We start from the raw sequence: 27,082 nt of genomic DNA on the forward strand, positions 1-27,082 counted from the left end.
ACGCCTCTTTCGGACTGTCCTGCCGATTGTGGATTTAGCTCATATTTTCCGCCTCTTTCGGACTGTCCTGCCGATTGTGGGTTCTCGATTTTCGTTTTAGGGTTCAGGTCTTGGATGCGGACTATCTTGCTGCATATCGAATCGGGAACTGTGCTGTTATGAGAGTCTGGCCAGATTTAGACTAGGACTGAGTCTTGGAAGTACCATTGTCGTCCTACCAGGGGAATTATATTTTGATCTATGAGTAGTAAAGGTCTTGCTTTGTTTTAGATATTGGTATTTATCTTTCAAGGCAAGAGTTATGCCTTGTGTTGTTTGTCTTGGTCCTATCGGATACTAGAGGTGAGCTATAAGCCCTCTAGTTGCGATATGATCGTCGGGATTGATGTTCCCATCCGTTATTATGGTGAGATGCAAGCCATAAGTATGAATGTGACATTAGTAGCCACGTCCCGTGCAATGTTTGCTAAGTGGTTTTCTAAATAATGGCTACGGTTTCTATTCTTGTTATTTACATTGGTTGATTCCTTACTTAACTGCTTCACATGATTCGGATTCTAATCTCATATCTATGTTGTAATTCCTTGAAATGCGTACCTTTGCTTAAATGACCGTATTCTTGTCCTTCATATTATTTAATGGTCTTACGTGAAAAGTTGAATCTTTATTATGCAATGTTGGCCTATCTTGTTCCATCTCAATTATTTGCCAGGTTTACATATAAACTTGATATTCTTATCTTTTGTATGTATCTTATATGACTTACCTGTTTTAGTTCCTTGTTATGTTCGTTTTGACATTTTGTGCCTGGGAGAACCTTGAGTTACTCCCCACTGACTGTGGCGTTCATGTTTACATGAATGACAGGTACTAGTTGGTGCATTTATGGGATGAAGACATGTGTGAGCTAGCGAGCACTTTGGCCTTGTAGTTGACTTATTAGGATTGCTTAGACTCACCTTTTATTGTATTGTCATTCGAGGGATATATTTTTCCTCACCTTGACTATCACGTTTGTATAATCTAAACTTTATTTCCGTATTCTTTATTTATGTTTTCGATTTTAATGAACCCGCGCTTTAATTTTTAAAAGTTTCAAAAATTTCCTAAATTTCCGCTTTAATTTATTAGTTATATTTTCCGCGTTATCGCGGGGTGTCACACCAACATATTCCATACTCAAAGTTCAACATCAAAAATTTTTGATGTGTCTTTCAACTACTATCATGTTCCACCTCCTTCATCATTTCATTCAACCATGCATAAGATTCAAGCCACAAGTACTACACACACATGACTCGATACACAACAATTCCCCATGTGACTAGCTTGAGATCGTAAGGGCCTTAATGCGACTTCGGGACGTCTCCCAAGTCTTTGCGGTAGCTCCAAATAACTCTCCCCGGGTTCATTTTATTTTCACTCCCTAAGTTCATTGTGTTCATTAGTTTTAGGTGCCAGAATCGTTGCTCTGATACCACTTTGTAACACCCCTTCATACCAAGGTACCTTACCAAGAACTATCCTAGCATGAAAGACTGTTACCATCTCGGTTGCCCGAGGTCAGTATATCAAAGTTAATAATCCAAAACACATTTATTAAAGTGCAACTGAGTTTAACGTTTACATGTTTCCAAAACCAAACCAAAGTACAATTATGTAAAGTCTAACAACTACATAGAATGCAAGCTAAGTCTCTTAACGGCGGAAGCTAGACTCGAGTGATGACTCCCCATATTTGTCCCATAGCTAAAGAACTGCATCACCTGTCACAATCTACTCAGCATCCCCGAATAAATCACCACTGATTTTACAAAGCAACAACGGGGTCAGTTACTGAATAATCAAAGTAAGACAAGTACAAAAAGCAACCAGCTGATCATCATCCTCCTCTGGTCTCCCGATCTCACACAGTAACTGACTACACACCAAAGTGTGTAGCCCTGCCAGATTACCCATCACAACAGGTAATCCTCGCCGCCAGTGGGGGACCGCAATCAATCCCCACCTAAGCCCCGCTAATCAACGAGCGATATCTCTGTCCCTTAATGTGCACATCCCCTCCCGTGACAGGTTCCATGGAGGGCGATCTAGGGTGTGAAGCCACTCCCGCAAGTGACTCCACCACAATCATCATAATACCACATTCACACCAACACCAACACCAACAGTTGATCACAACATCAATCATATAACAATTACCACATCAATCTTAATTCAATTAAACAGTAAAACTGAGTAGAGGAAACCCTACCTTAGCACAACTGTAAGAGACACAAGAAATCAATCTAGAACGGCTCCTCTACGAAGTCTCCACCTAACACAATCAAATAAACAACAATCACCATATGCAAAAACCCCATTTTCCCCAAATCACAATTAAGTCCAAACCCTAAAGATTAATCAAACAATTTAGGGAAAAACAAGAACTTACCGACGATAGAACAAAAGATGAAAGACCTTGCTAACGATCACACGCATTAGGGAGAGATTTGGAGAGGATTAGAGCGTCGTTGAGTGTTTAGGTTTTGTAAAAGTGTAATTATAAACTGATTAACGTGTTTATATAACTCTAATCATTTCCAAATCAAATCGCGGAAATAACACCCGTCAGACCGGATACTCGGTCGAGTATAGAGTATACTCGCTATACTCGACCGAGTACCCTCTAGTCGGTCGAGTATTCCACATACTCGGCCAAGTATTCCTGGACAGTAGCCATTCCAGGATACACGACACCCCTTACTCGACCGAGTAGGCCATACTCGGCCGAGTACCAGCTTAGGAAAACCGTAGTATTACAAAGGGATCGAAGGTAAATTCCCCTTTTTGTTATGTTTCTAAGCTTTACTTTTTATGGTATAATCAAACTCTTTTCTTATTCAATAATCAATTTTATGCCTACTTTTTTTTTATTTTTTTCTACAGGTTTACGATACAAAAGTCGGAACTTTGAAGATCTATGGTAGTCTAGTGCCCGACGAAATATTATTGTAGGTATTTTCCTAACAATTCTTTGCTTTATAATTATATTGTGCATTTGTGCCGTCGATTAATTCACAATTGATCATATTTTATTTGCTAATTTAAAGATTTATTAGAAATTTAGAATGCATCGCAAAAGTAGAAAATATGAATCGGGTTATGAAAAACGTAAGAAAAAGAAAAGAATTGAAGAGTTAACCCTTTCTCAAAAAGGAGCACTTGATAAATTTATCATCAAAGAGGTTGGAAATAACACTGCTGTCAATTTAAATGAGAATGAGAACATTGATAACATTGATGACACAACACTACCAGATGAAATAAATATTGAGCACTTTGAACCCGTTGATAAACTTGATGACGATGTTGATAGTGTTAGTGTTGTACCTTCTGAAAGTGCTGAACAAGATGTTAATAATACTGATCAAGTTAATTCTGATGAGAATGTTAATGTCAATTTTAAAGGTGATATCACGGAATTGGGATAAATTGGATGCTAAATCATTAGACGATTTAGCAGTTAAGGGTCCTAAACGAGATTTGAGTATTGAAAATGGTCCTAAAGATAGATTAAAAAGACATTTTTCGTCAAATTTTTATACTAGAACTTTGCCAAGTGGAGAAAAATGGGATAGAGAATGGCTTGTTTATTCAAAAGAACTTGATAGAGTGTTTTGCTTTTGTTGTAAATTATTTAGAAAATTGCAAGGAAGGGGTGATTTAGTAACTAAAGGATTTAATGATTGGAGTCATCTTAGTGGAAGACTTAAAGAACGTGAAATGAATGTTTAACATGTAAAGAACATGACTACTTGGTATGAATTGCGTTTGAGATTAGGTAAGAATAAAGCAATTGACGAGCTGAATCAAAAACGAGTTTATAAAGAGAAGGAACATTGGAAAAATGTTATGGTCAGAATTATTTCAATTGTAAAGGTCCTTGGAAAACATAATTTAGCATTTCGTGGCACTAATGAGAAGTTGTATCAAAAAAGCAATGGTAATTTTTTAGGATTAGTTGAGATGTTGGCTGAGTTTGATCTTATTATTCGACAAAGTCGCATAACAAATACTGATACTCATCGTCATTATCTTGGTCACAAAATTCAAAATGAGTTGATAAGTTTGCTTGCTTCTAACTTAAAATTTGAAATCATCAAGAACATTAAGCAATCAAAGTTTTTTTGTTATACTTGATTGTACGCCTGATACTAATCATAAATTGCAGATGTCTATGATATTACGGTACGTGGATACATCTTTGGATGAATTTCGAGTTGAAGAGTCTTTCTTAGGATTTTTAATTGCGAATGATACTAGTGGGTTAGGACTTTTTAATACTTTGCAAAATGAGTTAAAGTCTCTTGATGTTGAGACAGATAACATTAGAGGCCAAGGGTATGATAACGGGACTAATATGAAAGGAAAACATCAAGGTGTGCAAAAGAGATTGCTTGATATAAATCATATAGCTTTTTATGTTCCTTGTGGTTGTCATAGTTTGAACCTAGCATTATGTGACATAGCTAATACATGTACTAAGGCTAGAGACTTTTTTAGAACCATACAACGCGTTTACACAATATTTGCCCATTCTAACAAAAGGTGGGATATTTTGAAGGATAATGTACCGGGTATAACTCCTAAACCCTTGTCAGCTACTCGTTGGGAAAGTCGTATTGATAGTGTGAAAGCTATAAGATTTCAATATCGGAAATAAGAGAAGTGTTGCTTCAGTTTGGAGAAATTGATAATGATTGTAAGATTAGAAGTGAAGCTAAATCTTTAGCAATGAATGAACTTGGCAACTTTGAATCTTTGGTGTCAATAGTTATTTGGTATGAAATATTGTATTTTGTCAATGAGGTTAGTAAAAATCTACAATCAAAGAATATGGTAATTGATGTTGCTATACTACAAGTAAAGGCATTAGTTTCTACCTTTGAAAAGTATCGAGAATATGAGTTTTCTAAAGCTATAGAAACTGCCAGACATATTGCTGAAGAAATGAACATTGATTGTGTTTTCCCTAAGGACGTGAAATTCGAAGAAAAAGGCAATTTGATGAGAATGTTGACGATTCACCAAGTTTATCCGAAGAGGAATCATTTAGAGTTAACTATTTTTTATTTCTTACTGATCAAGCAATATCATCTCTCAAAACAAGATTTGAACAATACCAAGAATTTGAAAATATATTTGGCTTTATGTTTACGACTGAGAAATTGAGTTCACTAAATGATTCAATGTTAGAGTCTTGTTGTCTTAATCTTGAGAACACACTTAAGAATAATGGGCAGTCTGATATTGATGGACATGCATTGTATTTGGATTTGAAATTTTTTCGAGAATTTATGCCTAAAAAAAACATGGGTCAACATGCTATTTTAAATCATATGAAAAACGTTGGTGGTTGTTTCCCTAATGCAGTGACATCATATAGGATTTTATTGACAATTCCAGTGACGGTTGCAACTGCCGAACGAAGTTTTTCGAAACAGAAGTTGTTGAAATCATATTTGCGTTCTACTATGTCACAAGATCGTCTCAATGGTTTAGCTATGATTGCTATCGAGAATCAAGTTTTGGATAAATTTTGTTATGAAGAATTAATTGAGGACTTCGCAGCAAGGAACGCGAGAAGAGCTTCGTTGCTGATCAAATGAAACTTTGTAATTGTTTAGTTGGCTTAGATTGTATCAATATTTTGGGCAGGATGTTGAAATATTTTCTTTTATATAAGTTTTTTTCCCTAATGTATAATATTTGTGTAACACCCCCATTTATTTAAGGGCCTGGACTAGGACTCCTCAGATAAAGAAGGGTGTTACCATCTCGGAAACCCGAGGTAGTAGATAATAAAGGAAAAATAAACAGTACTTTAAATTGAAAGTTATAAATGTTTACAACTCAAATGGAACATGTCTCAAAACTGAAAATAAAGTCTGATAGCTAAACTGAAATAAAAGTGGGCTAGCTCTAAGTCGGGTGATCCATGCTCTCCCCCGCCACTCCATATGTCTCAACAACCTCAATCAATGCTCCCAAGTAAATGGATCATCACAGGCGTACACGAATACACAGGGTCAACCGCGAGGTTGAGTAGGTAATACGATATAATAAAGAATGCAATGATATGATCCTCCAATCTCAACTCCATCACACACATCCCCGGAACGCCCAGCCATACCGATCCCCGGCAGACTATACAAATCGACCGTCGTCGATATACCAGCTCGTAGCTGAGGACACCAGGGCAAGTCCCGAGAACCCGCTCGGGCCTTAATCGCAATAATCTCATCTCCTCCAACTCCAACTCCGATGCAAATGCAATGTATGAAACGTATGAAACAATAATGCTCAACAAGATAAATAAGATAATCGGATATGTCATATAATCATCGAACATGCCAACTCTTTATAATCGTAAGAACTCAATCAGTGTATTCCCTACCTCGATTTGCGAGTCAAATAGTCGGGTGCTCAGTAATATTCCACAACAAATTCGCCCTCTGAAAGATAATTAAATGATAAACAATTACTTAAACTATTCCCGTTCCCAAAATAGAAAGTTACTAAAAATAGAAACTTCTTAAAATGGAAAGTTTCCTTAAATGGAAAGTTTCCGATATAGCGACTTTTCCATTTTAACAAACCCGACTCAAAACCCGTCTCTAATTATTTTAAATAACTCGGGAGTTAAATTAACTAACTAACTACGATAACTTAAATAATAAAGAAAACGAATCAAAACCGACTAAACAACACGCCCAACCCACGACTTCCATCTCAATATCGATTTCAAACTCCATTAACTCAATAACCATGGTCACTCTGGACCGTAAACAAAACTCGGCTCAAAGGCCCCATAACTCATAACTCAATACAAGTAACCAATTTCCATCTCAATTTCAATATCGATATTGTCAAAGGTTCAAAGAACCATGCTCAACACTTAGAATAAAACACTAAGCTACTCACCCGCGAGTCAAGGTAGAGGTACAAACAACAAGAACCGTGATACCAAGATACTAGCCAAACCTCAAAATATCAATAACGCAAAATCCAATCCTACATGTTGAAATATCCAGCTAAATGCCAAACACCATCATCTTAAAATTATTATAACAACTATCAAAATTCCAAGTAATTGCTACTAACCTCGTGCTACATTTTCGTGTGTCTTTAATCCAATAAACCAATATTTCAATCAACCAAATATTTACGTTACTGCGCCATTAATCCAAAGCTTAGACTATCATTCATCCACTGCCACTAACAATTTCAAAGCTCAACATACCAATTCTCAACCCATCTCCAATAATCCATTCAAAGCCCATCTCACAAAGTTTGACGAGAATTATTATTACTATTATAATTAATTAATATATTATGAGAACAATTACCATCAAATACCAATACAGATATCACCACATAATTTTGAATATGAAAAACAGTTAGCACAGATTTCATATAACCCCAAACAATAATAAGATAATAGGATCGGTAAAATCGTGTTACCTTAAATTTGTCTCGAGTCGGTCAAAACAATAACCCATAATCTAGAATAGAGAAAGTGGTAGATATAGAGGATGACGATTAAAGGCTTTAATGTTTGTATAACCAAGACGTTGATTAGATGGTAAAGCAAGTGTAGAAGATTGGTGATGAGAATTGCGGCAGAATGACTTATGAAGGAAACAAAAGTAAGAACAACATAAATATATACTAATAGCCTAATAGGTTAGATCAAGATATAGTTTGTGGAAGGAATAGGTAACTCATTAGTCCATATTGGACTTAAATCCATAAGAGTAAGACGGCCAATTGAAAGTACTACCATATTTTATTTTATCTTTTTCAAAAACCAATTCCTTAACAAATCAAACACAATTTATTTCCTAAAAATAAATATATTTTAAAAGTTTGAACACATAAACGTAAAATATTTTAAATATTTAGGATATTACAATCTTCCCCTCTTAAAATGAACTTCGTCCCGAAGTTCGCCACCCCGTAACGATAACCAAACATCCACAAGCATAAGACAAACACAAGTAGTACATATACATAAGCTCTAAAACGCGAAGTGTTATATTCTATCCCCCTTAAGAAACTTTGTCCCCAAAGTTGAACATACGACAGAAGTATGTGGCACTTTAAAGAACCACAACATTGACCGAATAATAACAAATTAAACAGCAGACTCCATGCATGGTCCATTCTCAGTCAGCCAATCATAACATACCACTTAGCCAGATCGTAAACCACCAAGATTTTACAATCCTATCCTCCTTAAAACATGGTTACGTCCCCGTAACCCCATTATAAAATTCCACATCCAATGTTCAAGAAGATTACTGAAACAATAGACACAAATCATCTGATAAGCTAATTACTCTATACTGGCAACTAGCATCCGACTTTTCGAGCAACAAAACACACTTGTCAATTTCATGCTACGCATTACACAAAATCAAGGTAACAAATACTTGGATGCTTTGACACCAAATTAACACATTTACATCAATGTAGACAATCAACTAACTCATAGTTCATACTTGACGAATTAAAATATTTCATATCAGTAATCATATCATAGAAGTAAAATCCATATTTCTGCAAATCAGGTTTAGAGAATGACACTAGGCAAAATTCAAGCAATGTAATAGCGTTTGTATAATTGAGACTACTTTACATAAAACTCACCGAAACAAATAAGATTATATTATCATATAACAAGGTTCATACTCATATCATATGCCTACCATTCATGCTACAAAATTCATATCAGAGTATTACATGGTTACATCACATAATTCATATTTGATTAAACGTTTATATGAAACTCACATAACTTACAATTTCAACAATCAAACATCATGCAACAACTTTCAAAATTCATGATTAAATAACCGCTTAGCTATTTTGCGAGCTATTATCGTTTTTAGGAAATATAATGAATTAACTAATCATAGGAAAGAGAATCAATTGCAAAGCTTAAGGAATTTATTTATAACAAATTTTACAACTCAGTTGGTCGGAACAAAAACTTTACAGCAATTAGACAGAAAATTGGGCAACTTGCAAAAATCACTATTAAATAACGACTCGTTAAGATTTTACGTGGCTTATCATTTTGAAAACGTGAATGAATATTCTAAACAGTGGAGTTGGAATTATGCATAAACAATAAACACGTTTTAAATGGTTTCTTTTTCAAAAACATGGGTCGAAACAGAATCGTGTCAGTAACAATCGACCACTTTGTCAACTAAAATATTTATTTCTCTCAAAATATAATTCATATTAGCATGAAACTAAAAGAATTGAAAAGCTAAATCAGAATGTTATCACACATAAAATTTTCACCATCATATAGAGAACACATTTTAAATGGTAGCCTGTACAAACAAGGTAACATTCTGGAATTTATTAAAATTTTTGGTTCCTTTAAATTACTTCACATTATCACACAACCATTCTTCCTCCAACACACGTTACATATCATTTGAGGCATAGAAATCACGTTGCACCATATACATGTAATTGCCATCTAGAAAACGGTAAAGATTGCGAAATCGAAATTAAAATCAACTAAATAACTCAATAATCATGTATGTATAGACAATGCATTAGTTTCTCATCGTAACAATCACAACTTATTTAAATACGAAAATATATCCTAGAAATCACTAAGGTGTCACTTATTGAATACTAACCTTATAACTAAATTAAATGTATATAATTAGACGTAAAAATTGGCATGAAATTTTCAACACACAACTATATAACATTCATGGCTTAGGGCAACACATTCCACATACCACTAGACATGGATTTCTAAGGCAATTAGTAAAATAATAACAATCATAAATCTCAAAATTCGATCACATTTGCCTAGTAAGCAAAACAGTAAACTCTTGCAAAGAATAAGACATTCAACAAGAAGTATATACACACTTAGAATAACAGCAAAACAATTATCAACGGACACGACACCCGTTTCGGTCTACTAGCTTTACACATAGGACTTAACTTGATTCTTCATCCTGTAACAACATAGCCTGGTTGGCTCTACTAACCATTCCAATTAATCATGGTCATATCCCTCCTACATCTAACCTCTTAGGTAGTTATAGCTTATGGTGCCTCTATGATCAACTCATTAACATATCTTTATATTATATCTCTACCTAAGGGTTCAGGGATCAGAAAGCCGCATGCATATCATCATATAATTCATAATTCACAACTCATGTCATCCATACACTAAAATTTCACTCAATTATTCAAATAAGTCAGCATGCCAATATCAACCATATTCTTTCATTGCACATCTTTAACCATGTATCACATCATTACTTACCTCATTCCGCTCCTGCAAAACTGTTAGTATAATATAGGCAAGGTCTGATCCTTTATTTTGTTACTACCCACTCTCTGCATCACTCAAGGGTTACCAGGTTAGACTGAAAGGGCCAGTGGCTTGGTTTGAGGGGTCCCCTAACTCATTCCAATCCTGGGGGCTCCTAACAGTTACTAGCCTGGGTTCATTTTATTTGACTCTTCCTATGTTCATTATTTTTGTTCATTTGTTTTTAGGCCTGAGGATCGTTCGCTCTGATACCACTTTGTAACACCCCCATTTATTTAAGGGCCTGGACTAGGACTCCTCAGATAAAGAAGGGTGTTACCATCTCGGAAATCCGAGGCAGTTGATAACAAAGGAAAAATAAACAGTACTTTAAATTGAAAGTTATAAATGTTTACAATTCAAATGGAACATGTCTCAAAACTGAAAATAAAGTCTGATAGCTAAACTGAAATAAAAGTGGGCTAGCTCTAAGTCAGGTGATCCATGCTCTCTCCCCCTGACTCCATATGTCTCAACAACTTTGTCAATGCTGCTCCCCAATAAATGGATCATCACAGCGTACACGAATACACAGGGTCAACCGCGAGGTTGAGTAGGTAATACGATATAATAAAGAATGCAATGATATGATCCTCCAATCTCAACTCCATCACACACATCCCCGGAACGCCCAGCCATACCGATCCCCGACAGACTATACAAATCGACCGTCGTCGATATACCAGCTCGTAGCTGAGGACACCAGGGCAAGTCCTGCAGGACCCGCCTGGGCCTTAATCGCAATAATCTTATCTCCTCCAACTCCGATGCAAATGCAATGTATGAAACGTATGAAACAATAATGCACAACAAGATAAATAAGATAATCAGATATGTCATATAATCACCGAACATGCCAACTCTTTATAATCGTAAGAACTCAATCAGTGTATTCCCTACCTCGATCTGCGGTCAAATAGTCGGGTGCTCGTAATATTCCACAACAAATTCGCCCTCTGAAAGATAAATAAATGATAAACAATTACTTAAACTATTCCCGTTCCCAAAATAGAAAGTTACTAAAAATAGAAACTTCTTAAAATGGAAAGTTTCCTTAAATGGAAAGTTTCCCGATATAGCAGCTTTTCCATTTTAACAAACCCGACTCAAAACCCGTCTCTAATTATTTTAAATAACTCGGGAGTTAAATTAACTAACTAACTACGATAACTTAAATAATAAAGAAAACGAATCAAAACCGACTAAACAACACGCCCAACCCACGACTTCCATCTCAATATCGATTTCAAACTCCAATAACTCAATAACCATGGTCACTCTGGACCGTAAACAAAACTCGGCTCAAAGGCCCCATAACTCATAACTCAATACAAGTAACCAATTTCCATCTCAATTTCAATATCGATATTGTCAAAGGTTCAAAGAACCATGCTCAACACTTAGAATAAAACACTAAGCTACTCACCCGCGAGTCAAGATAAAGGTACAAACAACAAGAACCGTGATACCAAGATACTAGCCAAACCTCAAAATATCAATAACGCAAAATCCAATCCTACATGTTGAAATATCCAGCTAAATGCCAAACACCATCATCTTAAAATTATTATAACAACTATCAAAATTCCAAGTAATTGCTACTAACCTCGTGCTACATTTTCGTGTGTCTTTAATCCAATAAACCAATATTTCAATCAACCAAATATTTACGTTACTGCGCCATTAATCCAAAGCTTCGACTATCATTCATCCACTGCCACTAACAATTTCAAAGCTCAACATACCAATTCTCAACCCATCTCCAATAATCCATTCAAAGCCCATCTCACAAAGTTTGACGAGAATTATTATTACTATTATAATTAATTAATATATTATGATAACAATTACCATCAAATACCAATACAGATATCACCACATAATTTTGAATACGAAAAACAGTTAGCACAGATTTCATATAACCCCAAACAATAATAAGATAATAGGATCGGTAAAATCGTGTTACCTTAAATTTGTCTCGAGTCGGTCAAAACAATAACCCATAATCTAGAATAGAGAAAGTGGTAGATATAGAGGATGGCGATTAAAGGCTTGTATGTTTGTATAACCAAGACGTTGATTAGATGGTAAAGCAAGTGTAGAAGATTGGTGATGAGAATTGCGGCAGAATGACTTATGAAGGAAACAAAAGTAAGAACAACATAAATATATACTAATAGCCTAATAGGTTAGATCAAGATATAGTTTGTGGAAGGAATAGGTAACTCATTAGTCCATATTGGACTTAAATCCATAAGAGTAAGACGGCCAATTGAAAGTACTACCATATTTTATTTTATCTTTTTCAAAAACCAATTCCTTAATAAATCAAACACAATTTATTTCCTAAAAATAAATATATTTGAAAAGTTTGAACACATAAACGTAAAATCTTTTAAATATTTAGGATATTACAATTTGGGGCCTTTTTTTTAGATTTAGCGCAGGGCCACCGTAACCTCCCAGACGGCCCTGTTGTTTATAAGTCGTCTTGGAAGATTGTGTGAAGCATTTGAGTCATAAGTAGCTTCAGATGATAACATTTAGAATCGAAAAAGTTTTTTGCTTGAACCTTATAGTTCATCGTAAGAGATTTCAAGGTGAGATTATGTAATTGTTTATATATGACGAAGAACAAATACTTTTGTCGACTATTTGTTTGTTTCGATAAATAGTGTAACACCCCAAGAGTTTGAGAGGAGATTTGTCCCACATCAGGAAAATAAGGAGCTTATGATATGTTTATAAAAGATTCCACTCACCACTTAGTAACAAGGCCTTGAGCTTTTAGGCTTAAGAAAGGACAAATAATGGGTCCAAAGGTGCACACCGATCTTATTGGAGTTGTGTTATGGCGTTGGCGGGTCGGGTTGTTATAAATAACCGTATTGCGAACACATTAAAACAGTAGTTTGAAAATATAAAATATAAAATATGAGTAATAAAACATAACATTTTCAATTTTAAGTATCCAAATAAGATGTACTCCTTCGTTCCGGTCATTTGTTTATCATTTTCATTTTAGGAAGTCTTAATCATTTGTTTACCTTTCTATATTCGGGTTATTTCTTACGAGTATTTTGATCATCCACATCCATAATGATCCACTTGTCATTCAATAACACTAACCATAAGTGGTCCCCTCCCATTTCCTTCATAATTGTGTCAAAACTAAAGGTAAACAAATGAGCGAGACAGAGAGAGTATTTGGTTTCAAAAAATCAAAATTTGAATTTTCAAAGTTGGCGCCAGGATAAAGAATTGAATTTCAAGCATTGACGCCAAGTTGAAAATTGAATATTTGACTTGAAATAATGTCAAAAACTAAAAGTTCGTCTTGGCACCAAGTCTAAGTTTCAAATATTTAATTTTGCCGCCAAATTTGAAATTCAAATCTAATGTTAGTTTTGATATAATATTTTTTGACTGTCGATTTTCGAGCGTGGTTTCATGAATAACGTTTTATTTTCTTAAAAATTAAATATTTTTTGAAAAACTTAAAAAAAGTCTCATGGTATTAAAATTATTTTAAAGTAATTTACAAAAAGTCGAGCAAAAAATCGTTAAGCTGGTTAAAAATAATGGGATATGAAGTAGAAAAATGATGTAAAACATTTTGTTTTAATTTTTTTAATTTTATTCTTGTTAATGATTTAACCAGTATAGACCTCGTACAATGCATGCACGGTATTTAGAGAGTTTTATCTTTTACTTTGTAGTATATTATTTATTGATTGTAAATTGAGAATTCATTATTTTTTGAGTAAATTATCAATTACACCCACAACTTAATCCATTTTTTATTACTCCCACGTCAATTGTTTTAATATTTTACACCCAAAATAATTGCTCAGTTTACATTTTGCACCCAATATCGGATTCAGGTCATATTTTCGTTAATTTTCAATTTTTTTCGGCAAAACAATAATTTCATGACTATTTTACCCTTCCCTCTTCTATTATTAAGCATAGTTATTTGCCCTTTTTTCTCCTCATTCATTCATTCCCTCTTCTCTCATTTTCTCCAAATTTATTTGAAGAACTCATTCTTAAGGTAAGTGTATCCCCATTTTTTTTTTGAAGTCATTTCCTACAATATATCCACAAAAAGGGAGAAATTAAAATATGGGAAAACCTAATTTAAGGCACAAATATGCATAACCCAGAAATTTCAAAAACAAAATCCAAAAATTTCAAATACGAAACCTAGAAAATAAGTAGCGGGAATCAAATAATAAATTCCATTCAAATTAGAAAGAAGAAATACAAGGACAACTTACATAAATACTAAAGTGATAGTGGTGATGAATCAACACTCTCTCAATGATTAAGATATTACAACGGAAATTTGGGAGAATTTTTAATGGGGAATTTTTGGGGGAAATTTTTGGGATAAATTAGGTTAAACAAGTGAAAAGAGGGGAAGTAAATGAGGAATCAAAAGCCAAACGGAGATTTATAATCGTGGGGGCAAATTCATCATTTCATAAAAATTTTCACCTAAAAAAGCCATTGGGTGCAAAATATAACCTGAGCTATTAATTTGGGTGTAATTTAAAAGAAAAATTTGAGTTGGGAGTAAATGTAAAAAAGTGAATTAAGCGTGGGTGTAATTGATAATTTACTGTTATTTTTAAACGTTTTTTATTATTTTATTTTGATTTGAGAAAAAAAATCATAACAATAAAAATAATAAAGAGAATTAAGTAGCTTACCACAACACACTTTAAAGTAAGACTTGGCTAAACAATAAAGATGATCGGTCACGACTTTAGTTAAAAAGGCAGAGAGAGAAAAAGAAAAAAAATAAAAACACCCATAATATTCTCCGACAAGAATATTCCCCGACAACAACAGCTACTGTCCAAAAGTAGCTCTCCACTCGACAACTCCGGTCGTTGATGGTTGCTCTGCGCCGCCGTCACTGACTAATCGACGAGAGTGTAGCTAACATGAGAGAGAACAACGGTGAAGATCGTCCCCTGTTTTCGCGCCTATGGCGAGGAAATCAAACCTTCAAAGGCAGAGGGAGATGACCCTCCGAGGACGGACTGTGACGTCCAACAATGATGAAGCTTTACAAGAAGAAAAGAATGATACCATAGAAGAAAGGCCCAGTGAGACTCATGTCGGCCCTGATGTTGAGACAAATGAAAACATGAAAAATATTAGTGAGATTGTTGGTATCCCTGAACTAGAGATTGAAGATAGTGATGATGAATCTGCACAAGAGGAAGAAGAAGAAGATAAAGTAAATGCCGAGGAGGACGAAGTAGTTTATGAAACACAGAAAACAGAGTCTGAAGAGAAGAACGAAGAAGAACAAGAAGAAAATGAAAAGGAAGAAGATGAAGCTAAAACAGAGTGCGAGGAGATGCTACAAATCCAACCGGAGGACGTGGAGGAAGAGATAGCCTACTGGAACCAGGCGGTGATGTGCTTCATCTTGGGTGCTAATCCGCCATGGGAGGTAGTAGAGGGATTCATAAGAAGAATATGGACAAAATACAACATTGACAAAATCTCTTTCCTTCCAAATGGTGTCTTCTTGGTTAGATTCAAGACAGTGGAGATGAAGGAGAAAGTCCTAATGTCAGGACACTATTTGTTTGATAACAAACCAATGATTGTCAAAGAGTGGTCAAGGGATCTTGAACTAACAAAAGCAAATGTTAAATCCGTCCCTGCCTGGATTCGATTACATAAACTACCTCCTATTCTCTGGGGTAAGAGTCTACCTAAAATCACTGGCCTGGTGGGTAAATATGTGAAGAGTGATCAGGCAACAAATGAGAGAACGAGATTAGGCTTTGCTAGAGTGATGGTGGAAATGATGGTGGATCAACCTCTCCCTCCGGAAATTGTCTTTAAAGATGATAAAGGGGAGGTGATAAAAGTGGAAGTGGAGTATGAATGGAGGCCTATCACCTGCAATAAATGTCAAGGAATGGGTCATGAGGGAAACCAATGCAAAAGAGTAGTGGATAAGAAGAAGACTACTGTGACAACTAAAGTGTGGATAAAGAAAGCACCAGAGCAGCTGATAGTTCCTGAGAAGATACAAGCCACTACAGCTGCAACTGCAACTGCAACTGTTACTACAACTGAATCTGATGTCGTTGAACAAGGAACTAGTAAGACTCCTATCCAGAAAAGTCAGTTTATCACTACTCCTATCAAGAGACTGACTATCATTAAAAGGAGTAATGAAGAGCCTGGTGGATATAGTAAAGTGGATTTTGGTGCACAGTCCTATAAGGATGTTGCCTCCCTAATTCTTCTAAGAAAACAGTGCAAATGGTAATGACTCCTCCTCTACTCACTCACATGGATAGTATCGGATTCTGGAACATTAGAGGCATGAATAGAGTAGGGAAACAGAAATCTATTAATTTTTTCTTACAAACTAAAGGAATAGGATTATTTGGCTTATTGGAAACAAAAATCAAGAATAAAAATTTTCTTACGGCTGCTAATAGTTTCAACAATGGATGGTGTATCTCTACTAATAATGGCTACCATAGTGGAGGAAGAATCTGGATCATATGGCAACCTACGAGGTTTAGGGTGAATTTCTTAGAGTACAATGCTCAATTTATTCACATGAAGGTGGAATCCTTGCTTGACAAAAGCATGTGTTACTTGACTGTGGTCTATGCTTTCAATGGCATACAAGAAAGAGTCCCTCTTTGGAGTCATTTGAGGAAAATTGCTGGTCAGACCCATGGACCATGGGCGTTAGCAGGAGATTTTAATTGCACCCTAGCTGCTAACGAGAGATTTGGAGGTGCTTCATCTATGGCTGAGATGGAACCCTTCAGAAGATGTGTAGAGGACTGTGAGATGATCGATATAGCTGCTATGGGGTCCCTGTATACGTGGAACAATAAGCAGAAACCTGAGGAGCGCATCTATAGCAGAATAGATAGATTCATGGTTAATAAAAACTGGAGTGACCTATACCCTGATACTTATGCTCATTTCTTGCCTGAGGGCCTTTTTGATCACTCTCTCCATCCGATAAAGAGGTCTTCCAATGAGAGAGGCAAAAGTTGCTTCAAATATCTCAATATGTGGGGTAATTCTAAAGAGTTTCTCACTACTATCAGGAACCTGTGGGACAACAACATTGAAGGAACTCCTCTATACAGAGTTACTGCAAACTTGAAAGGACTCAAAGCTGGCCTGCGTCAGCTAAACAAGGAACACTTTAGTGATATTGAGAAGGCTACTGCTAAGCTCCAGCTTGAGGTTGAGGAATTGCAGACTATTCTCAGGCGGGAATCCTAACAATGTCGTCTTTGCAAAGCAGCAGGAATTTGAGGCATGCCAGGAATCGAAGAGTAAGAGCCTAGCTAGGGATAGCTTCCTGCAGCAACAAGCAAAGAGTGTTTGGATTAAGAATGGGGACTCTAACTCCTCTTATTTCCATAATGCTATTAGGAGCAGGAGGCATAAGAATAGGGTAATAATGATTGAGGATAAGGATGGCAAATTATGTGAGACCCCTGATAAGGTCAAAAATGCCTTCCTGGATTATTTTATTCAGCTGCTGGGATCTAGACAAGAGGTGAAGAAAATTCATAGCAGGATTCTTGATCAGGGGCCTAGGTGTTCTGAGGCTCACTTTGCTTCTCTTCTTCGACCACATCCTTTGGAAAGGAAGTCAAGGACACCCTTTTTAGTATACCGATAACAAGTCCCCAGGTCCAGATGGGTTTACAAGTAGATTCTTCAAAGATGCATGGGGAGAGATAGGCAAGGATGTAATTATTGCAAAGAATCGACTTCTTCAAACATGGTAAGATCTTTGAAACAACTTAATGCAACTATCCTCACTATGGTACCCAAATGTGATAGGCCTACATCTGTCCTACAATTCCGTCCCATTGCTTGTTGCAATGTTATCTACAAGGTCATATCTAAGCTTATTTGCACACGGCTTGCTGAGATCCTCCCAGATATTGTAGACAAGAACCAAGGAGCTTTTATTCAACACAGGAGCATTCAAGAGAATATCTTGATATGTCAAGATTTGATACGACTGTATGAAAGGCCCTCCTCCTCCCCTAGATGTATGTTCAAAATTGATCTCCAAAAGGCCTATGACACAGTTGAATGGGAGTTCGTGGACAAGCTGCTGGCAAAGCTACAATTCCCTTTGAAATTTAGAGCCCTGGTAATGCAATGCATTACACGCCTCTTTCTCAATCTCATTGAATGGGGAACAATTTGGGTTTTTCCAAGGGAAGAGAGGACTGAGACAGGGAGATCCCCTCTCCCCTCTTATTTTCACTCTTTGCATGGAATACCTAACTAGGACCCTTAAATATGCAAATTGCTAATTATGAATTTGGTTTTCACCCTATGTGCAAGGAAATGGGCCTAACAAATCTGATGTTTGCTGACGATGTATTGCTATTCAGTAAGGGTGATGCAAAGTCCATAATGGTGCTGCTAAGATCTTTCTCTACGTTCTCCAAAGCTACAGGTCTAAATATCAGTGCTACCAAATCAAACGCTTATTTTTGTGGCGTTGCTGACCAGCTCAAGCATGAAATCCTCAGTGTGTCAGGCTTCACTGAAGGAAAGCTTCCTTTCAAATACTTAGGTCTACCTATCCAAACTTCCAGACTTCAAAAGAAAGATTGTGATTGCCTTGTTGACAAAATCTGCTCTAAAATCCATGGGTATGGTGCTAGGAAATTCTCCTATGCAGGGCGCCTGACATTGGTGCAAGCAGTCTTAAAGAGCTTGTGCTCCTATTGGGCTTCCTTATTTGTGCTCCCTAAAGGGATTATCCATAGGATCGAAGCAACATGCAGGAATTTCTTGTGGGATGGGGGTCCTGAATACGTGAGAGCCCCCCTTGTGGCTTGGGATACAGTGTGCAGAACAAAGGACGAAGGAGGACTGGGATTAAAGGACTTGGAAACATGGAATAAGGCTCTTATTGGGAGGCTAGTGGACTGGATATACGAAGGTAGGGACTGCTGGGTCAAATGGGTGGAATGCAATCACCGAAAGGAAGATCATGGATGAATATGAGCCTAACACAAATTCAAGTTGGGTGTGGAGGCGTATATGCAGGGTCAAAAATGAACTAACATTTGGGTATGTGAATGGTAAATGGAAGGATCAACCTGATGGATACTCCCCGCACGTTGCTACGGTGGTTAAGAGGAATGCAGCCCAAGGTTGATTGGTATCTGTGATATGGAACCCATGGAACACGCCTAAGCATAGTTTCCTGGGGTGGATATGGGCTCATAATGCCATGAAAACAAAAAGCAAACTACTGCGGTTTGGTATTACACACGATGCAGATTGTATCTTTGTGTGGTCAAAGTATAGAAACTCGGGAGCATTTGTTCTTTGAATGTCCTTATAGCGGAAGAGTAGTGCTTGCTATTAATCAAGTAATGGGAGGTGCTATTGCAGGTCATAATGCCGCAAAGTCGTATGCAAGATCATCCGGGTCTCACATCCAAACGAGTGTGGTATCTTTGTTCGGTGTGCTTGGTCTATCGATATGGCAACAACGCAATAGATGCGGGGTGGAGATGCAATCGCTCATTCCCGAAAGGCTTAGCTCACGATAATGCGGGAGATTAGAGTACGAATAAGAAGTAGGGACATTACGAAGGTGAAACAAGATGATATAGATTGGTTACACAGCTTGAAATTATTGTAACATCCTAATGACTCTTGTACTATAGTTACCGTTTTTATAATATAAACTTACCTTTTACCAAAAAAAAAAAAAAAAAAAAAAAAAAAAAAAAAAAAAAAGAGAATTAAGTAATGACATAAAACACGATTGTAGGAATGAATATACTTCATATCATTTTTTACACAAAATTAATGATATTGTTTATAAAATTTATTAATAGTATATATCTTTTTGCTACGGATTATTTAGAAAGAACGAATTTTTTTATTACCAAAAAACGTAGAGGCAAATCCTAAATAAGAAAGTGCATCAATATAGGAAAGTAAATAAAAGATCATATCAAAATAGGGGAAGTGTTTTAGGCGGAAAAACTTTAACCTTTTCCTATTCTTTTAGTATACTAGTATTGGTGCCCCACTTCGCCCGGACTACCTCTACTTACCATTACTTTTTTTTCATTAAATAAAATTACTTAAAGTTGCATAACCCATAAATTTATCATTAATATATTTTTCTATGACATATCCTAGAATTACGATTAAATAAATTTTGAGACAAATTCACTACTCCCGCTATAAATATTTTACTCTTATTATTGAAACAATAGTAATAACATTTCGCTACTTGCACTTAATCATTGTTACTTTCACTACTCTCGCCGTAATTATTGTTACTGTTAGGGGTGTTCATTCGCGGTTCGGTTCACCGAACCTATAATTTAATTCGGTTCGCACACGGTTCGGTTCGGCAAAACTCCGAACCTAAACCGCACCATTAGGAACGGTTATAAACGGTTCGGTTAACCACTTTAAACGGTTATTAGCGGTTCGGTTACCGGTTAACCGACAATCGTTCTATATAATTTTTTTTTTCAGTTTTCGTTAATTTTTGGAAATTTTTTCTAATAGTTGAATTAAATTTTCGTTATATATTATACCCAACAATAAAGTTAATAAGCTAAACTTTAGCATTAATCAATTTAAGAAATTTTAAATTTGGCTACACTAAAAAAATTAAACGAACGAACAATTTTTTATATAATATTGCGAACCTTAACCGAACCTTGTCCATAATAAAGTTAACGGTTTGGTTCAAAAAACCGCTTTGTCAAAACGGTTCGGTTAATCGAACCTTAAAAATGGACGGTTTTTCGGTTTTGCGGTTCGGTTATTGCGGTTCGGTTTATTCTGAACACCCCTAGTTACTGTCACTCCTACCCCATTAATGTTGATAATTTCACTACTCACACCGTAATTATTGTTACTTTTACTATTGCCGCATTAATATTGATTATTTCACTACTCCCGTTGTTGTTTCTACCACTTTCACTAATCTCGCTAATAATATTGTTACTTTTACTATTCAAATGAGTGATTACTATAATATAACTATATCAATGTTACTACAATTCTTTTCTTTACTGGCGAAATTACTTTTACTACTTCGGCATGCAATTTTAAGAGGATTATATATTTGTATAAATATATTACATATATGCATTAAATCAAATCGAAAGAATTATGCTATATTATATATTATGGAATCTAACTTGAATTATTTATAACCTACTTATATTATATTTTTGTATGTAAAATAATTAACATCTCTATACATCTAATAAACTATAAAGTTTAATAAAATTGCATATATTTTAAATTTAATATATAATTTTATGATGATAATAATTAATACCATAAGTGTGCATATTTATACTAATTAATTATTTTATTTTAAGGAAATTGACCATCTACTAGTCTTCTATAAATATTTAGGAAAATTATCAAGCATCTTCTTTTTTTTAGTCTCCTTGAAATTGACCATCTTAATTAATTATTTTATTTTAAGAAAATTGACCATCTTAATTAATTATTTTATTTTAAGGAAATTGACCATATTTTAGTCTCTTACAAATGTTTAGGAAAATTACCAAGCTTCTATAGAATTTAATTTTAACCCAAACTATATAATATTTCCATTGAGATCCCTTAATCGGGTCCATCACACGGTGCTAGTGATTTAAAACTATATAGTATAATTAATTTGTATAATTTTCTTTAATTACATTGAAGTCCCTTGGTTTCTGGATTTAATATATAGTATTGATTGATAGTATTGATAGGGATATGGGATTGTTGTTTTATTTTGAGTCAATTTCGGCTTATCGTCCGAATCAAGTCAGCTTTCGGGTTATCATTCGGGTCGGCTCAGTACACGAATCGGGTTGACTCGGGTCAGGGTCATCTTGGGTCGAGTTCTGTTTCGGTTTTGGGTCAACTTTAATCGAATTACGTCGGGTTATGGGTCATCACCGACTCAAGTCCGGTCAGTTTTGGGACGCAATATTTTCGATTCCTATCGGATCAAGTTTGCTCAAATTCGGTCAAATTATTCGGATCGAGTCAGCCTTGCCAGTTCCAGGTCATAAGAATATTTCTACACTCGATCACATTTCATATATCATATATAAAATATAAGTAGGGGGTTTGTCAGCTTGGGACTGACTCTATCCCTCTCTGACGTCACATATAACAACATTGCCACTGGTAACTTTTCTTATGTCTCTTTTCACTACTTTTCCTCTTTACCACACAAACTCTTCATTTTCCTTTTCTTGACTCTCCCCTACTATCTACTGTTGGAATATGTGTCCTCCGACAATAATGCGATCACAATTGTCGATCATAATGATCACATGTCTAAATCTCATTTTAAGAATACATGTGGGATGTAATATTTTACAGTCAACCGGTCCACACATATCGATAATGATTGGCTGACTAGAGTTTGACATTACTGTCGTGCGACGGTGTTGATCAGTTGATTCCCTTAGGTCATACCTATAGGGAAATACTGTTAATTGATTATTTAATTAATCGTATGCCGATACGAGTTAATTAAATTGCTTAAAAATTGACGGATGATTTTGTGAGTAAAATTAACGTGTCTTATTGTAATTCGATTATATTAGATACGGTCTAAGTAATTGAATTGTTTTATTACTTGGATAAAATTATTGTTTACGAAACAAATTTGGAATTGAAATTGAACGAATAATTTATTATAAATACAAGACGTTGTAATTTATAATTTGATAAACCGTTTTGGTATAAGTAATTACGAATTACTAGTCGATTTTGTATACGACATATTTTATGAATATGTTGATTTTTAATATGATAAAAATACATTACAATTTCATATGTCAAGTAACATGTAACATATGTTACAATTGACAAATGACAAAAATAAAATGGACCTCCCATTTTATTTAAGTGTGCCGAAATATGGAAGGTATATTGGGTTGATATTGTGTTTTTATCTTAGTGGAAAACATAATGATAAAAGACTACCATCTAGCCATGCATGCCTACTCTTGCCTTGAGAAGAACAAGACCATGCATTGGCTCCCCAATATTGACCCCTCTCCAACCGGTTTTCCTATGGGTTGTGCAACCATATGGGTTTCTCAATTATTCATTCTTTTCACCTAATATTTTTCCTAGTGTGAAAAAAAATGCATTCTCTCTACATCTTATGAAATTTCTAGAGAAATAAACCTCACAAAATACTCCCTCTTGACCGAAATATTCAAGAGTAAAAATACAATTTATTTTGTGTCAATTTTATAGTAAAACTTATATTATTACTAGATCATAATAATATTTGCTATTGAGAGGTTTCCTTGGGTATTCACTTTTGGGAGAGATTCTATACTTGAATCTTTATTCATCCATTATTTGGAATGCTCAAGAACTAACAAGAAGGAGATCTTGTTGGTGCCCTTTTAATCCGAAAATCATATGGTGAGAAAACGATTTCTTCTCTATATTTACTTATGTTTGCATGCATAAGATTTGTATTTAATTTTATGACTAAATTAAATGTAACATATATGAATATGTAAAGTAATGAGATATAGATTTCTAACAAGCGGTATCAAGAGCCTTAGGTTGTTTTCATGCAAATCGGTTATAGTTTTTCCGAGTTATACGATTAACAAATAAAACTTATAAATTTGTGTTTATTATGATATATCACGAAATTATTTTTTCATGTTAAAGTTTCTGATCCTAAAATGTATTTAGGATATTTTGGTTTATTTATGGATTTTTATTGTTCATTTTATTTAAAAATGGCATTAAAATGTGATTTTATGATAAAAATGTCATTTTCGGACTAAAATTAGCTAAACTTCGAATTTTCCAATGGTTTTTGGATATGTTTTCACATATATTATTTTTAGATGACCTGTAAATTTTCAGAATTTTTGGAGTTTTTATGCTCGAAATATGGATTTTTCATGATAAAAATCAATTTTATATGAAAAATAAGTTAATATGAGATAAATTTCGAATCTGGTCATAGAAATTTAGTATGTTGTCGCATGCAATTTTAGAAGATGTGTGTAAAATAATAGGCTATATTGAAGTCTTTATGCATGATTTATGAATTTTTGATGAAAAATAGCATAAATAGTGACTTTAATTAGTAAAAATTGCTAAAACATACTTCATGACTAAAGAAAAACGTCACATGTTGCATTTTATCATATGTTTCAGATCTAAAAGTGAAAAGTTGATAAAAATAATTTTTCTCATGTTTTTATGATTATAATTGATAAATCCGATAAACCGCAACATAGTTTTTCCTATAATTTTTGGAAATTTTAACCTAAGTTTTTTTAACATTATGAGTGTCATGGTATTTTTCCAGAATGTTCAAGAGTTTAAATTTTAAAGTTTGAATTTATTTGAAATTTTTGTGATTTATTTGAAGTTTATAGCATTTTGTTGTAATTTTGAGTCCATTAATGAACAATTTTAAGAAATATGAGTTAATTATAGTCAAATAGTTAATGGAGACTAATTTTGAGTCCTAAGTTGGTTAGGGTAATTAACTTGTGCATAAATATGAATTTATGTAATTATTGTGATTATAAAACGTTAAATCACGCAAATCCGTAAAAACCGATTAATATACGATATTGGCTCTTTAAAGGCGATTTAGCATAAAATTGGGCATGTTCATACATATTATAATGTTGCATTTTATTTATGATTGTCATAATTTTATTTTATGTAATTTTTGAATTATGTAATTTTACTTAGTATGGCCTTAGTTTTTAATTGGTATTACCCAAAATGTATGGGAATATCGATTCGGTTGTAATTTATTGTGATCTCGTATCACCGTTTTGTAATGTAATAGATTTATTTTATTTTAATTACAAATGTATAATAGGAAATTATGTAATTTGTTATGTAATTTAATTATTCCGGAGTTCCTTGAAGACGATACCACTCAAGATGGCGATCCATTAAAGACGGTGTTACCTCGAGAGGCGTGCCAAAACCGAAGTTCAAGGGACCAATGGAGTTGGTTTCCGAATATGTAATAGTTAATTAGATTTTCTATTTTAGGAAGGCCATACTAGGATTTTATTTATGTTTTGCATTTTATTTATATGTCGCATGCATCGCTAAATCGCCATAACTAAAACATGCATTTTCATTTTAATCGAGTTTATCGACCGTGTCAATTATAATTATCGTAGTTCACCGCTTTAGTTCACTTAAAACTTGATAGATAATAAATTTACATGACCTCTCGCTTAAATAAACAATTGAGACTTAGCCTTACCAAAAAGTAGAAACCATGAAAACCTATTTCGTGAGGGAGTGCACTCGGCCACACCGGGGTACAAACCTTGTTACGTAGGGGAAGTGGGTGATAAATGTCTATCCACCGAATTTATGTTAATGAAGGGTATTTCGGCACACCGTGCCCTAAGTTGATATAAATTTGGATCATGGACACATTTATTCGAAATTTGGGTTGAACTCAACGAAAGTATTCACGACGATTTCCGGATGTGTTTCGGGCTAAAGATAAATATTAATATAATTTTATCGACCAAGAGTTCTAAAAGTAGAATCGATTAAAGAGTTAATCCACCGAGTTATATTAATAAAGGGTATTTCGGCACACCGTGCCCCAAGTTAATATGAATTTGGATCTTGGAATCATTTATCATAGTTGGGTAGAGGTCACTATGTAAATGCTTTACTTGTTATTTACAAGTATTAATAAAACGATAAATGTGAAGTTTTCCACTATTCCGTTATCATATTGTTCTATTTCTTTACCACAATTCATATACGATATCATTTCGATTTTGATTCAAATCTCCGTTAAAACATCATAACTAAAGACAAAAATTTGAATTTTCTTCTAAAACCTCGAATTATCCATTGGAAGGATATCTTGTGAAAAGTATAGATTAAAGTTATTCATTATCAAACAGGTTTTTGATTCTTGACTAACACATCTACTTACAATGGATTGTTTTTCATATACTTAATTGAATTAAGTACCTTGAAGCGATAAATTGTTTTGGTAATTAGATTTGTCGGAAATCGTAATAGACCAAAATACCGCAACCACTTCAATGAAAAGTTTTAAGACTAAACAAACGAATGAAGAGTAGTCTTCATGAATTTAAATTTTGCTTCTATTAGCAAAGACTCATTGAAATAAGTGGGAGCATTCTCTTAAACCGTTAAGAAAAGGATAAAGGTTTTAAAGAAGTAAAATTAGAATGGAATTGATACAAGGTAATGTTAAGAGTAAAGTTATTGAGAATAACGATACTAAACCTATCAATCCCGACCGGTAAAGTTTCCATTGTCTTAAATGTTGGACACTAGATAAGAAACTCCCAAGTTGTTAAAGAATAAGCCAGTTAGTTGTGGGACATCTAATAAGACTTAGTTCTTTATTTATTTGATTGACATAAATTTTGCTAGTACTACTTCGTCAATATTAGAAACCAGTGGTGGTTTTCATCATTGTACTTGATACATAGGATGATTAGAATATGACGACTAGCAACAATGATGTTGAGAGATAGAGTCATTGTATACTCAATCTAGTTTTTGAGTTTAAGTTGTACTTAATTGTGACTATTAAGTGCATAAACTCTAAATAAGAATATAAACTTGTTAAGA

At 34.6% G+C, this 27,082-nt stretch overlaps 1 long non-coding RNA gene across 2 annotated transcripts; it reads right to left on the reverse strand.

The window, feature by feature from the left end:
* Positions 1-1,595: 1,595 nt before the first annotated feature.
* On the reverse strand, positions 1,596-5,215 carry LOC141646017 (uncharacterized). 2 transcript variants are annotated; one of them, XR_012545283.1, is made up of 3 exons: positions 3,373-5,215; positions 2,255-2,317; positions 1,596-1,804 (listed from the first exon to the last, which is right to left on the reverse strand). It is a non-coding gene; the product is annotated as an uncharacterized LOC141646017 (long non-coding RNA). The 2 variants fall into 2 exon arrangements; XR_012545284.1 differs by having other exon boundaries at positions 2,435-5,215.
* Positions 5,216-27,082: the final 21,867 nt, after the last annotated feature.

The sequence above is a fragment of the Silene latifolia genome, chromosome 3, assembly GCF_048544455.1.
Source record: "Silene latifolia isolate original U9 population chromosome 3, ASM4854445v1, whole genome shotgun sequence".
Taxonomy (NCBI): domain Eukaryota; kingdom Viridiplantae; phylum Streptophyta; class Magnoliopsida; order Caryophyllales; family Caryophyllaceae; genus Silene; species Silene latifolia.